Source organism: Salvelinus sp. IW2-2015, linkage group LG33 (assembly GCF_002910315.2).
Source record: "Salvelinus sp. IW2-2015 linkage group LG33, ASM291031v2, whole genome shotgun sequence".
Taxonomy (NCBI): Eukaryota; Metazoa; Chordata; class Actinopteri; order Salmoniformes; family Salmonidae; genus Salvelinus; species Salvelinus sp. IW2-2015.
The window spans coordinates 31,190,458-31,204,242 of record NC_036872.1 but is presented as its reverse complement, the minus strand read 5'-3'; the positions used below and the strand labels follow the sequence as shown (position 1 = coordinate 31,204,242).

Sequence of the window (13,785 nt, the reverse complement as noted above, 5' to 3'; positions counted from 1 at the left end):
ATCACAACAAAGTGCAGTAGCGAGTACAGCGACGTAAGCTAAGCTAGCTTTGCTAGGGAGAGAACAAAGTTTTGAAGTTGAGAACTTGACTGACTCCCCATCTCAAGATGGTTAGCTAATTCATTTCTATGTGTAGGCTAAAACCTGCGCTGATCTTGTGTTTAGCCAAGCTGACAGCAGCTAGCTAGCCTAGCTTGGTGACAGCTGAAGCTGGCTATCCAATGTAGCTGATATTTCTGTCAAATCAGCTATGGCAAGATAGCAAGAGCCAGTGGCTGGAATGTGTTTCATAAGACATGCGTTATACAACGCCTTCCTACGAAAGTAGTTTGCAGCGTAGTTTCAACGTTTCATCGCGTGATGTAAATACATGTTACCGTGGAAACAATATCAACTACTGCAAGTTGAATGCCCACGGTCTTCGGTCAGCTCAGCTGTCCTACACAGGCAGGTCACCCAGGATACAATTCAGTATTCGACCTCAGATATCCATGTCTGAGGACATTAGGAGATGACGTGGAACCCGGCCACTAGGAGCAACATGGAGTGCTGTCACCTTCAAGTAGGTTTCGGCATTTTGGATGGGGATGGTGGATGGTCGTCTTTTTTTTATGTATTTGCCTGTTTTCGCTTTGTCATTATGGGGTATTGTGTATAGATTGATGAGGAAACAAATGTATTTTATCCATTTTAGAATAAGGATGTAACGTAACAAAATGCGGAAAAAGTCAAGGGGTCTGAATACTTTCCGAATGCACTGTACATCAACTAAAAATCTATGGATGTGTTCGTGTTACAAAGACAAAAATGTTCTGGTGTAATTATCGTATTGATGTGCTTCTAAATATCTATGCCTACACTTTACCTAACAAATCAAAATCAGTRGTCTGTTGTCGTCAACTTCTGCTGTCTAACCAGAACGGCATTTCTACCTCGAAGTCTCCAGTGGGTGATGAAGTGAAGTCCCTTACATCTATGTCATGTCTTACAGGTTATGGACATGTGCTGTCAGGCGGCAGGAGGGGTGAAGTGCATGACACTCCATCCTGGACATGACAGAGTTTGCCTCATGGGTCCAGCAGGCAGAGTTCAATAACTACAGGCAGATGCGAGATGCAGGAGGATGGCACTCTTCTTGTTCTGAGTAACCTACAGAGTAGTATAAGAAGAATGTGCTGAACTTAGGTAGACATTCTAAACAAAGTGTTTTGATAACTTTCAAGTGTAACAGTTCCATGTAGAATAAACCATCCTTCACACATTACTGTAGAAGCAGTGTTCTGCTAGTATAACAATGTGCAAATATTATCTTTCATCTTTTATTGTCATTCACAGCTGATACAGATATGTACCTATCAACATTGTGTCTAGAGGTGCTGGGGATACCTTTGTCACGCTCGTCTGAATGAATGGACCAAGGTGCAGCGTACTTAGAGTTCCACATGTTTAATAAATATGAAACTCACCAAAAACAATACAGAAGAAAACGAAATGGGACGTTCTGGGCCGCTCACAGGCAGCTACACAAAAACAAGATCCCACAAACAACAGGTGGGAAAAGGCTGCCTAAATATGATCCCCAATCAGAGACAACGATAGACAGCTGCCTCTGATTGGGAACCATACCAGGCCAACAAAGAAATAGAAAACATATATTGCCCAACCTAGTCACACCCTGACCTAACCAAATAGAGAATTAAAATGATCTCTAAGGTCAGGGCGTGACAACCTTGCCAAACATGTCAGTCATCATACCTTCCTGTATGGTGTCTCATATCCCCCCTCATTGATATTCAATAATAACAAAATACAATAAAAAGTAATAGATGTGTCATGTATAATTTTTTAGCTATTTTTTTTTCCAGTCTCCCTGAATTTGGTCCCTTGGCTCATCTCTGCAACTCCTCAATGAGCTCAGGAGAGATGAAGGTCGAGTCATGTGTCCTCTGAAACATGACCCGCCTGGCCACCTACTTCTTCTCACCCCTATGTCAGCTGCACCAATGTGTCAGAGGAAACACTGTTCGACCTGAGTCAGCTTGCAGTAGCCCAGCCCTGTCACAAGGAGTCACTAGAGCAGGATGGAAAGCCCCAACGGCCAAACCCTCCCTTACCGTGTGCGGTGCTGGGCCAATTGTGCGCCGTCCAGCTGCTCTCTCYTCATCTGACTACATTTTCTCTCATAGTCCGAGAGCATCTGATCATCGCGGTGGTGGCACAGGGATACTCATTTCTCCTAAGTAGATCTCCTCATTTTAATTCCATACTGACACTCATTTGTCCACTCAAGCTTAAAATTTTTGTCATATCACCCAACAGGTGCCCTTAGAGTTTATTGAGCTTGACACCTTGATAAGCAAATTTCCTGATGGCTCACAGCTATTTGTACTTGGCGACTTCAACCTCCCGACTTCTGCCTTCGATTGATTTCTTTCCAACTCTCTCTTTCCCCTCCTTGCCTCTTTTGACCTCACCCTTTCCCAGTCCCCTCCCACTCACAAGGCAGGCAATACGCTTGACCTCATCTTTACTAGAGGCTGTCCTCCAACTAATCTCACTGCAACCCCCCCAGGTCTCTGATCACTACTTTGTTCCCTTTTGTCTCCCTTTCCTCCAACCCTAACCACTCAGCCCCTACCCAGATGGTCATGCGCCATCATAGTCTTCACTTTCTCTCTTTCCCACTACTCTCTCTTCAATTTCAATGCTGTCATCTTTCCCTTCTGCTAAATCCTTCCCCCCTCCTGTCGCCTGATTGTGCCTCTTCAATCCTACTCTCCTCCCTTTCTGCATCCTATGACTTGCACTGTCGCCTTTCTTCCCAGCCGACTCGGCCCTCCCCTCCTGCTCCATGGCTGAGTGACTCATTGCGAGCTTACAGAACAGGGCTGCGGGCAGCTCAGCGAAAATGTCTGAAAACGAAACTTCCGGAGGACCTATCATCCTTCCACTCCCTCCTCTCTATCTTATTTTCCTGTGTATCAACTACAAAGCCACTTTCTATCACTATAACCCTAGGAAACTCTTTTTCCACCTTATCCTCCCTCCTTAATCCTCCACGGACAACTTTGTCAATCATTTTTAAAAGGTTGATGACATCCACTCCTCATTCACTGACTATTGAGTCCAATAGTCCCACTCACAGAACTACCCTCCGCCTTAACCTCTTTCTCCAGATGAAATCCTGCAATTAGTGAGGTACGGCCACCCGACAACCTGACTTCTCGACCCTATCCCTTCCTCCATTCTCCAGACCATCTGCACATTCAGCTGCAAACTGGACATTTTTCTAATAAATACAAAAGGCAATCTTATTGACTGGGAGGGCAGGGTGATATAATAGACAGCCAAGTGCAAAATTGCTAATTGTTCTAAAGAAAGGACAAATCTTTTTGCTAATGCACTTTACAAACAAAATAACTCTACTAGTTGTACCTGCTTGGCTGGGCAATTAGCTTACTAGTTTATCAAGCCAGGTATTTTTTTAATAGAACTTTTCACTGTCTGTGTTATCAGGGCAGTAACTGGGGTTACTATCAGAGGCCTCGTGATGGCGTGTCCTTTTRATAAGAGTCGGGGGAGACTGGCAACAATGGAGGAGGTGTCACAAGGCTACTTGTGCTGCATGGCACACTTTTATTGAGGTCTTGCCTGACAAGCTGTGAAAATATCAAGTGAACAGTGAATGGAATTATTTAAGTCACATTGCTATGATACCCACTTCTGCTCCTTCTGGTAGGTCCCGGCATCTGTTCATGACCAGGGGATCAGTCAGGCACCCAACTATGCACTTTGTCTAACAGAAAAACACTATCAACGATTGTCATCTTCCCTGAACTATAAACAGCTTGAGAAATAATGTAATCTTGTTTGGAAGCTAATTCTGCGCTTTACAGATGTAGACTGACTGCCTCACGATTTGATTCAAGCTGGTGATGCCGTTACACTATGTACTCAACTGTGACATGTTTTGCTATCGCCCTGGGTTGGTTTGGGTTTGTTGCTGCTGGTTCTTACACGGTTGTAGTCAGACATAAGTTAGCTACTACCAAGATAGCTGCATCCAATAGCTGCATGCTTTATTTGTGCCCTAGACATGTGTTGCACCTCGGAGGCTAATGTAACTGTTTTGTATAAATTACACTAACTTATAGTGGCATGGAAGTACGGTGACATTGCTAAAGTAGGTAAATAATTAGTAGGAAACAATGTCATCAAATTTACCTTAAAGAGATGGCAATGTTGCCATTACTGTTACTAGTGAAGTTTGTCAAAAATAACTAGCAATGCTAATGTTAGCTAGCTGAAATACGGTGGTCCCCTCAATCGTAGTTAGCTCGCTAAAGTTATACTGCATCGAAAGTCAATCTGGCGACATCACAATCATGATAAAAGGTTTTACAACTAATTATTTGCATTCTTTTGAAATGTTATCGTGTTGCCAAGCCAATTCCGAGTTTTATTGAGGTAGGCTAATGTTAGGTAGTTAGCTAGCTAATGTCAGCTATGCTAGCGAAGTGAGAATGATTATCAAAATATACATAACCAGCAGTTTATGGTCTAGCTACCAGTATACTCACCCCCATTGGGGACCAACCAACTCCAACCACCAATTCTGCACGTTAGAGTCCTAGTTGCATGTTAGAAACCATAGTTGGCTGTGCATCCTCCTAGAAGCATGCACTGTCGACCCAGAGGCATGGTCAATCCGTATAGGCAGTGGTGTACTTAAGTAGTACTTTGAAGTATTTTTACTTAAGTAGTTTTTGGGGTATCTGTACTTTACTTTACTATTTATATTTTTGACTACTTTTACTTCACTACATTCCTTAAGAAAATATTGTACTTTTTACTCCATACATTTTCCTTGATACCCAAAAGTACTCGTTACATTTTGAATGCCTAGCAGGACAGGAAAATAGTCAAATTCACCCACTTATCAGCCAAACATCCCTGGTCATCCCTACTGCCTCTGATCTGGCGGACTCACTAAACGCACATGCTTCATTTGTAAATTATGTCTGAGTGTTGGAGTGTGCCCCTGGCTTTCCATAAATGAAAAAAACAAGAAAATGGTGCCATCTGGTTTGCTTAATGATTTATACTTTTGATACTTAAGTATATTTTAAACCAAATACTTTTTAGACTTTTACTCAAGTAGAATTTTACTGGGTGACTTTTACTTTTACTTTAGTTATTTTCCATTAACGTATCTTTACTTTTACTCAAGTATGACAATTTGGTACATTTTCCACCACTGCTTATAGGGCTTTTCAGTCTCAAATGGCCATAATCTTTTGAACGTGATGGGGGCAATGAAACAATAAAGACCCACAAAGGGAAGCGAAGTGGGCGGAGGGGCGATTTGCACGTGGAGCTTGGCAAAAGGGGGCATGAATTGTTGACATAATTGTAATGAAAACCCAACCTTCATTTACTCGTGACTCACTTAGGTTCCAAACTCAGTTTTACATGAGACTTTATGACCACAATTATCCTATTTACACTTTATATTCAATATTGACAAGAATAAATGTTTCTGACTCATATCAATGCCATATAGGCCATTTAATAAAGCATTGGTTGTTTTTTAGGGGAAGTCATTCTTTAAATGTTTGTGGGACACTAACAGTTTAAGCTGGAGGGAGATGTGAGCAAGGAAAGACCTGTTCTTGAGTGGCCCAGCCAGAGCCCAGACTTGAACCCGATCGAACATCTCTGGAGAGACCTGAAAATAGCMGTGCAGCGACGCTCCCCAACCAGCCTGACAGAGCTTGAGAGGATCTGCAGAGAAGAATGGGAGAAACTACCCAAATACAGGTGGGCCAAGCTTGCAGCATCATACCCAAGAAGAACCAAGGCTGTAATTGCTGTCAAATGTGCTTCAACAAAGTACTGAGTAAATGGTCTTAATAATTATGTAAGTGTGATATTTAAGTTAGTTTTTTTATATATAAATTTGCAAAAATGTCTAAAAGCCTGTTTCTGCTTTGTCATTATGGGGTATTGTTTGTAGATTGATGAGGAACAATTTTATTTAATCCATTCTAGAATAAGGCTGTAATGTAACAAAATGTGGAAAGTGAAGGGGTCTGAATGCTTTCCGAATGGAATGTACTGCATGTATACCCCCAAGGGCAATAATGCAGTCTAATAAGTCCACAGTGTTTTTAAAAAATGTTTATTGTCAAATTAATTAATTATTGTATTAATTTCAAGTTATGTAACAACATTCCAACCTTGTTTACCATTATCTAGTCCAAAAATTGCAATATTCCACTATTTGTATCCGTTTGGATGTTTCAATGGGGAACTTTTATTTTGAAGGCAAACAGCAAATTCCACTAGTGTGGCTAGTCCTTATTGTGGCTTTCTTTACTGAGTTACTATCTGTGAGAGGTTGAGAGGGCAAGCCACCACTGTACTAAAAGAGTCTGGACCAAAGTTCACCATGTCAGGTAGAACACCGCCATCCCATGGACAGAGAAAGAAAGGCTGACAGGTGTACATACACCTATCAATGCAAAATGATGAATAACCTATAAAACGACATTGCCAACACTACATTCCGCTCCGTACCTTCCTTCTTGGTAGTGTGTGAATTTACCTTAACCTGCAGACTAAGTGAGTAAGTCCCTATTGTGAGTCTGATATTAAACCAAGATCTAAACACATAGCTGGTGGTCCAGGACCATAGTAGACACACACACACACAGAAACACACACAAGCAAACAAACACACACACACACATTCGATTTTTTTAGGTCAGTTTGGGTAATCTCTGGGACTGATTAAAAAAACACTGTTGATTCTGACTTGGAAAGCCTTTTGGGATAAGCCAGAGCAATATACAGTGCATTCGGAAAGTATTCAGACCCCTTGTCTTTTCCCCAATTTTTTTTACATTATATCCTTATTCTAAAATGTATTAAATAGTTTTTTTCCCCCTCATCAATCTACACACAGTACCTCACAATGACAAACCCAATTTATTTATTTTTTTATGTTTCCAAATGTGTTAAATATAAAAAATAGAAATACCTTATTTACATAAGTATTCAGACCCTTTGCTATGAGACTCGAAATTGAGTTAATGTGCATCCTGTTTCCGTTGATCATCCTTGAGATGTTTCTACAACTTGATTGGAGTCCACCTGCGGTAAATTCAATTGATTGAACATGATTTGGAAAGGCACATACCTGTCTACATAAGGTCCCACAGTTGATAGTGAATGTCAGAGAAAAATCCACGCCARGATGTAACGGCTTTCTTCCTGGGATGAAGGAGAGGACCAAAATGCAGCGCAGTTAGTGTTCAACATGTTTAATATAACGAACCGTGAACACTTACAACAATACAAAAACAACAAACGTGAAAACCGAGACAGTCCTATCTGGTGCAGAACACAAACACAGAGACAGGAAACAACCACCCACCATCCCCAACACAAAACAAGCCACCTATATATGATTCTCAATCAGGGACAACGATTGACAGCTGCCTCTGATTGAGAACCATATTAGGCTGAACACAGAAACAGACAAACTAGACACACAACATAGAATGCCCACCCAGCTCACGTCCTGACCAACACTAAAACAAGCAACACACATAAGAACTATGGTCAGAACGTGACACATGAGGTCAAAGGAATTGTCCGTAGAGCTCCAAGACAGGATTGTGTCGAGGCACAGATCTGGGGAAGGGTACCAAAACATTTCTGCAGCATTGAAGGTCCATCATTCTTAAATGGAAGAAGTTTGGAACCACCAAGACTCTTCCTAGTGTTGGCCGCCCGGCCAAACTGAGAAATCGGGGAAGAAGGGCCTGTCACTCTGACAGAGCTCCAGAGTTCCTCTGTGGAGATAGAAGAATCTTCCAGAAGGACAACCATCTCTGCAGCACTTCACCAATCAGGCCTATATGGTAGAGTAGCCAGACGGAAGCCACTCCTTGGTTAAAGGCACATGACAGCCCGATTGGAGTTTGCCAAAAGACACCGAAAGGACTCAGACCATGAGAAACAAGATTCTCTGGTCTGATGAAACCAAGATTGAACTCTTTGGCCTGAATGCCAAGCGTCACGTCTTGACAAAAACCTAGCACCATCCCTACGGTGAAGCATGGTGGTGGCAGCATCATGCTGTGGGGACTTTTTTCAGCGGCAGGGACTGGGAGACTAGTCAGAATCGAGGGAAAGATGAACGGAGCAAAGTACAGAGAGATCCTTGATGAAAACCTGCTCCGGAGCACTCAGAACCTCAGACTGTGGCAAAAGTTTGACGACCCTAAGCACACAGCCAAGACAGGAGTGGTTTCGAGACAAATCTCTGAGTGGCCTGGCCTTGAACCCGATCAAACATCTCTGGAGAGACCTGAAAATGGCTGTGCAGCGACGCTCCCCATCCAACCTGACAGAGCTTGAGAGGATCTGCAGAGAAGAATGGTGAGAAACTCCCCAAATACAAGTGTGCCAAGCTTGTAGATTCATACCCAAGAAGACTTGAGGCTGTAATTGCTGCCAAAGGTGATTCAACAAAGTACTTAGTAACAAAGTACTTATACTGTAACGGCTTTCCTCCTCCTCTTCATCCGAAGAGGAGGAGCAGGGATTGAACCAAAATGCAGCGTTGTGTGATGACATAATTTATTTAAACAAGACGAAAAAACGAACTATACTTGAATAATTAACAAAACAAATAAACGATGTAGACAGACCTGGACGACGAACTTACATGAAACACGAAGAACGCAATAACAGGAAAACTGACTACATAAAACGAACAAACAAACAAAACCGAAAACAGTCCCGTGTGGCGTAACATACAGACACTGACACAGGAGACAACCACCCACAAACAACAGTGTGAAAACACCTACCTAATATGGCTCTCAATCAGAGGAAATGAAAACCACCTGCCTCTAATTGAGAGCCATATCAGGTCACCCTTTAAACCAACATAGAAACAAAAACATAGACTGCCCACCCAAACTCACGTCCTGACCAACTAACACATACAAAACTAACAAAAAACAGGGCAGGAACGTGACATAACCCCCCCCTCAAGATGCGAACTCCGGGCGCACCAGCACAAAGTCTAGGGAGGGTCTGGGTGGGCATCTGACCACGGTGGGCTCAGGCTCTGGGCGAGGTCCCCACCCCACCATAGTCAATCCCAGCTTACGTCTCCCCCTTAGAATGACCACCCTCATCTTACACCCACTTAATTTAAATGTTAACCTTAAGATAAGGGGCAGCACCAGGACAAGGGGCAGCACCGGGATAGAGAGATAGCTCCAGACCGAGAGGTAGGTCAGGATAGAGAGGTAGCTCAGGATAGAGGGGCAACTCCGGACTGAAAGACAGCTCCGGACAGAGAGAGCAGTTCCGGATTACTGGCAACTCCGGACGCTCATGACTGGCGACGGCTCTGGACGCTCATGGCAGGCTGACGGCTCTGGACGCTCATGGCAGGCTGACGGCTCTGGACGCTCATGGCAGGCTGACGGCTCTGGACGCTCATGGCAGGCTGACGGCTCTGGACGCTCATGGCTCACTGGCGGCTCTGGCAGATCCTGTCTGGCTGGCGGCTCTTGCAGATCCTTTGGTTGCGGCTCTGGCAGATCCTGTCTGGTTGGCGGCTCTGGCAGATCCTGTCTGGTTGGCGGCTCTGGCAGATCCTGTCTGGTTGGCGGCTCTGGCAGATCCTGTCTGGTTGGCGGCTCTGGCAGATCCTGTCTGGTTGGCGGCTCTGGCAGATCCTGACTGACGAATGGCTCTAGCGGCTCCTGACTGACTAACGGCTCTGACGGCTCGGGACAGACGGCGGCTCTAATGGCTCGGGACAGACGGATGGCTCAGACGGCGCTGGGGAGACGGATGGCTCAGACGCGCTGGGGAGACGATGTCTCAGACGGCGCTGGTGAGACGGATGCTCAGACGGCTGGGGAGACGGATGCTCAGACGGCGCTGGGGAGACGGATGGCTCAGACGGCGCTGGGGAGACGGATGGCTCAGACGGCGCTGGGAGACGGATGCTCTGGCTGATCCTGTCTGGCGGAAGCTTTGGCTGCTCCTGTCTGGCGGAAGGCTCTAGCGGTTCCTGGCTGGCGGAAGGCTCTAGCGGCTCCTGTCTGGCGGAAGGCTCTGTAGCTCATGGCAGACGGGCTGTGCAGGCTCATGGCAGACAGGCGGCTTTGAAGGCTCAATACAGACGGGCAGTTCATGCGGCGCTTGGCAGACGGACAGTTCAGGCGCCGTTGGCAGACGGCAGACTCTGGCCGGCTGAGACGCACTGTAGGCCTGGTGCGTGTGCCGGAACTGGAGCACCGGACTGGAGACAGGCACTCAAGCCTAGTGCGGGAGCAGGACAGGGCACACTGACCTCTCGGAGCGCACTATAGGCCTGGTGCGTGGGACCGGCACTGGTGGCACCGGGCTGAGTGCACGCACATCAGGACGAGTACGGGGAGAAGGAACAGTGCGGTACAGGCGTCTGGAGACGCACAGGAGGCTTAGTGCGTGGTGCCGGAACTGGAGGCACTGGGCTGGAGACACGCACCATAGGGAGAGTGCGTGGAGGAGGAACAGGGCTCTGAAGACGCACTGGAAGCCTGGTGCGTGGTGTAGGCACTGGTGTACTGGGCTGGGGCGGGGAGGTAGCACAGGAAATACCGGACCGTGCAGGCTACCGGAGCCTGCCCAACCTTACCTGGTTGAATACTACCCCGTCGCCCGACCAGTGCGGGGAGGTGGATAACCCCCACCGGGCTATGTAGGCGAACCGGGGACACCATGCGTAAGGCTGGTGCCATGTAAGCGGCCCGAGAGACGCATGGAGACCAGACACGTTGAGCCGGCTCATGACACCTGGCTCAATGCCCAATCTAGCCCTACCAGTGCAGGGAGGTGGAATAACCCGCACCGGGCTATGCACACGTACAGGAGACACCGTGTGCTCTACTGCGTAACACGGTGTCTGCCCGTACTCCCGCTCTCCACGGTAAGCCTAGGAAGTGGGCGCAGGTCTCCTACCTGCCCTTGGCCCACTACCTCTTAGCCCCCCCAAAGAAATTTTTGGGTTTCTTCTCGGGCTTCCAGCCACGTCTCCTTGCTGCCTCCTCATACCACCGCTGTTGGGCTCTCGCTGCCTCCATCTCCTCACGAGCGCGGCGATATTCCCCAATGTGCGCCCAGTGTCCTTTCCCTCTAATACTTCCTCCCAAGTCCAGAGTCCTGATCTCTTGGCCGCTGCTCGAATTTCCGCTGCTTGGTTCGGATTTGGTGGGTTCTTTGTAACGGCTTCCTCCTCCTCTTCATCCGAAGAGGAGGAGCAGGGATTGAACCAAAATGCAGCGTTGTGTGATGACATAATTTATTTAAACAAGACGAAAAAACGAACTATACTTGAATAATTAACAAAACAAATAAACGATGTAGACAGACCTGGAACGACAACTTACATGAACACGAAGAACGCAAAACAGGAAAACTGATACATAAAACGAACAAAACAAACAAAACCGAAAACAGTCCCGTGTGGCGTAACATACAGACACTGACACAGGAGACAACCACCCACAAACAAACAGTGTGAAAACACCTACCTTAATATGGCTCTCAATCAGAGGAAATGAAAACCACCTGCCTCTAATTGAGAGCCATATCAGGTCACCCTTTAAACCAAAATAGAAACAGAAAACATAGACTGCCCACCCAAACTCACGTCCTGACCAACTAACACATACAAAACTAACAGAAAACAGGTCAGGAACGTGACAATTACTTATGTAATGGTGATATTTCCGTTTTATACATTTTTATAAATTTGCTAAATTATTAAACCTGTGTTTTCTTTGTCATTATGGGGTATTGTGTGTAGATTGATGAGGGGAAAAAAATATTTAATCCATTTTAGAATAAGGCCGTAACGTAACAAAATGTGTAAAAAGTCAAGGGGTCTGAATACTTTCTGAATTCACTGTATTTAGATTTATTGCTCTGGGATAAGGACTGATTAAAAAAAGTACTGTGAGCATGATTCTGAGTTGAAAAGCCTTTTGGGATATTTAGATATATCTCTGGGAAAAAACTGAATCTGTTGCCTTGGCAGAGGATCATGTTCCAACAGAATGGCTGCCATGTATCTTGTATTGGACATACAAACAATGAATGGTTTTCATTAAGAGTAGCTAAACACATGAGAATATTGTGTTTTGACAAGTAATTTGTCTTAGGCTATTTCATTTGAAGTTTAAGCAACATATCAAACCAACAAATTCACAAACTCGGCCCCCTGCCCTATCTCAGTTTATAACCGGTCATATCAGATAATGCCATCTCTATTGCTCAGCTTTGAGTATGTGGCTGTGGGTGTGGTGCCTCTGCACTAGTTACTACTGAAATAGCTAGGGGTTGCTGTTATGACATAAACGTCTCAATAAAATTGGTTTACTGTGCTGTTATGCGCTGGCTGGAAAATCCCACAGGTTTCCCGAGAGGTGTGTGTGTGTCCAGAGGGCTGATCAACATGATCCACGTTCTCTAGAAAAATCTATGTGGAACTTCCTGAGAACAGGGTTTTCCTCGAACCTCCATTCATATTTTACCTAATGAATCCCTCTATCACCCCCCCCCTCTCACTCTCTCTCTCTCTTTCTCTCTGTTTCTCTGTTTCTCTCTCTCTCTCTCTCTCTCTCTCTCTCTCTCTCTCTCTCTCTCTCTCTCTCTCTCCTCCTCTCTCTCACCCTCTCAAATATCAAATCAATCATTCCCTAATTTATTCAATCACTCATTCAGTCCATACCTCTCTATCCTCCCTCTACCTCTCTCCCCCCTCTCTCTCTCCCTCCCTCTCCCTCATCCCATCATTCACTCTGTCCCCACTGCCCCCCAAACCCTGCTGGTTCACTGAGAATTGTTATGGTGTGGGTGTGTGTGTGTGTGTGTGTGTGTGTGTGTGGTGATGTGTGGGTGTGTTGTGGTGTGTGTATGTGTGTGTTGTGTGTGTGTGTGTGTGTGTGTGTGTGTGTGTGGTTGTGGTGTGTGTGTAGGTCCTCCAGACCTCAGTTATTTAACATGAAACAAGGCACCTCACTCTCATCTCTGTATGTGTCCCCCCAGACAGATGAGTATGCTGGATCTGGGTCTGGGTCTGGGTCTGGGTCTGTGTCTATGTCTGGGTCTAGTTCTGGGTCTGTGTCTATGGCTGGGTCTGTGTCTGGGTATGTCTGGGTCTATGCCTGGTCTGGTCTAGTTCTGGGTCTAGGTCTGTCTGGGTCTAGGAGTCTAGGTCTGGGTCGGATCTAGTCGGGTCTAGTCTGGGTCTGCGGTCTGGGTCTGAGGTCTGGTCAGTTCTGGATCTGGGTCTTGGGTCTATGTCTGGGTCTGCGTCTAGTTCTGGTCTAGGTCTGGGTCTGGGTCTATTTCTGGGTCTATGTCTGGGTCTAGTTCTGGGTCTGGTCTGGATCTGGATCTGGGTCTAGGTCTGGGTCTAGTTCTGGGTCTGGGTCTGGGTCTGGGTCTAGGTTTTGGGTCTGGGTCTGGGTCTGATCTGTGCCTGGTCTGATCTGAGTGTTGTGATCTCAGAGTGGTGCAGTGGGTCTAAGGCACTGCATCTCAGTGCTTGAGGTGTCACTACAGACATCCGGTTCAAATCCAGGCTGTGATCACAACCAGTTCATGAATAGGGCAGCCAACAAATTTGTCCAGGTTTGGCCGCTGTAGGTCTCATTGTAAATAAGAATTTCTTCTTAATGACTTGCCTAGTTTAAATAAAGCTGT

The 13,785-nt window shown here is 45.8% G+C and overlaps 1 long non-coding RNA gene across 2 annotated transcripts; it reads left to right on the top strand.

Moving 5' to 3' along the window:
• On the top strand, window positions 1-4,408 carry LOC139023564 (uncharacterized). 2 transcript variants are annotated; one of them, XR_011474703.1, is made up of 3 exons: window positions 1-562; window positions 992-1,551; window positions 1,866-1,941. It is a non-coding gene; the product is annotated as an uncharacterized lncRNA (long non-coding RNA). The 2 variants fall into 2 exon arrangements; XR_011474702.1 differs by having other exon boundaries at window positions 992-4,408.
• Window positions 4,409-13,785: the final 9,377 nt, after the last annotated feature.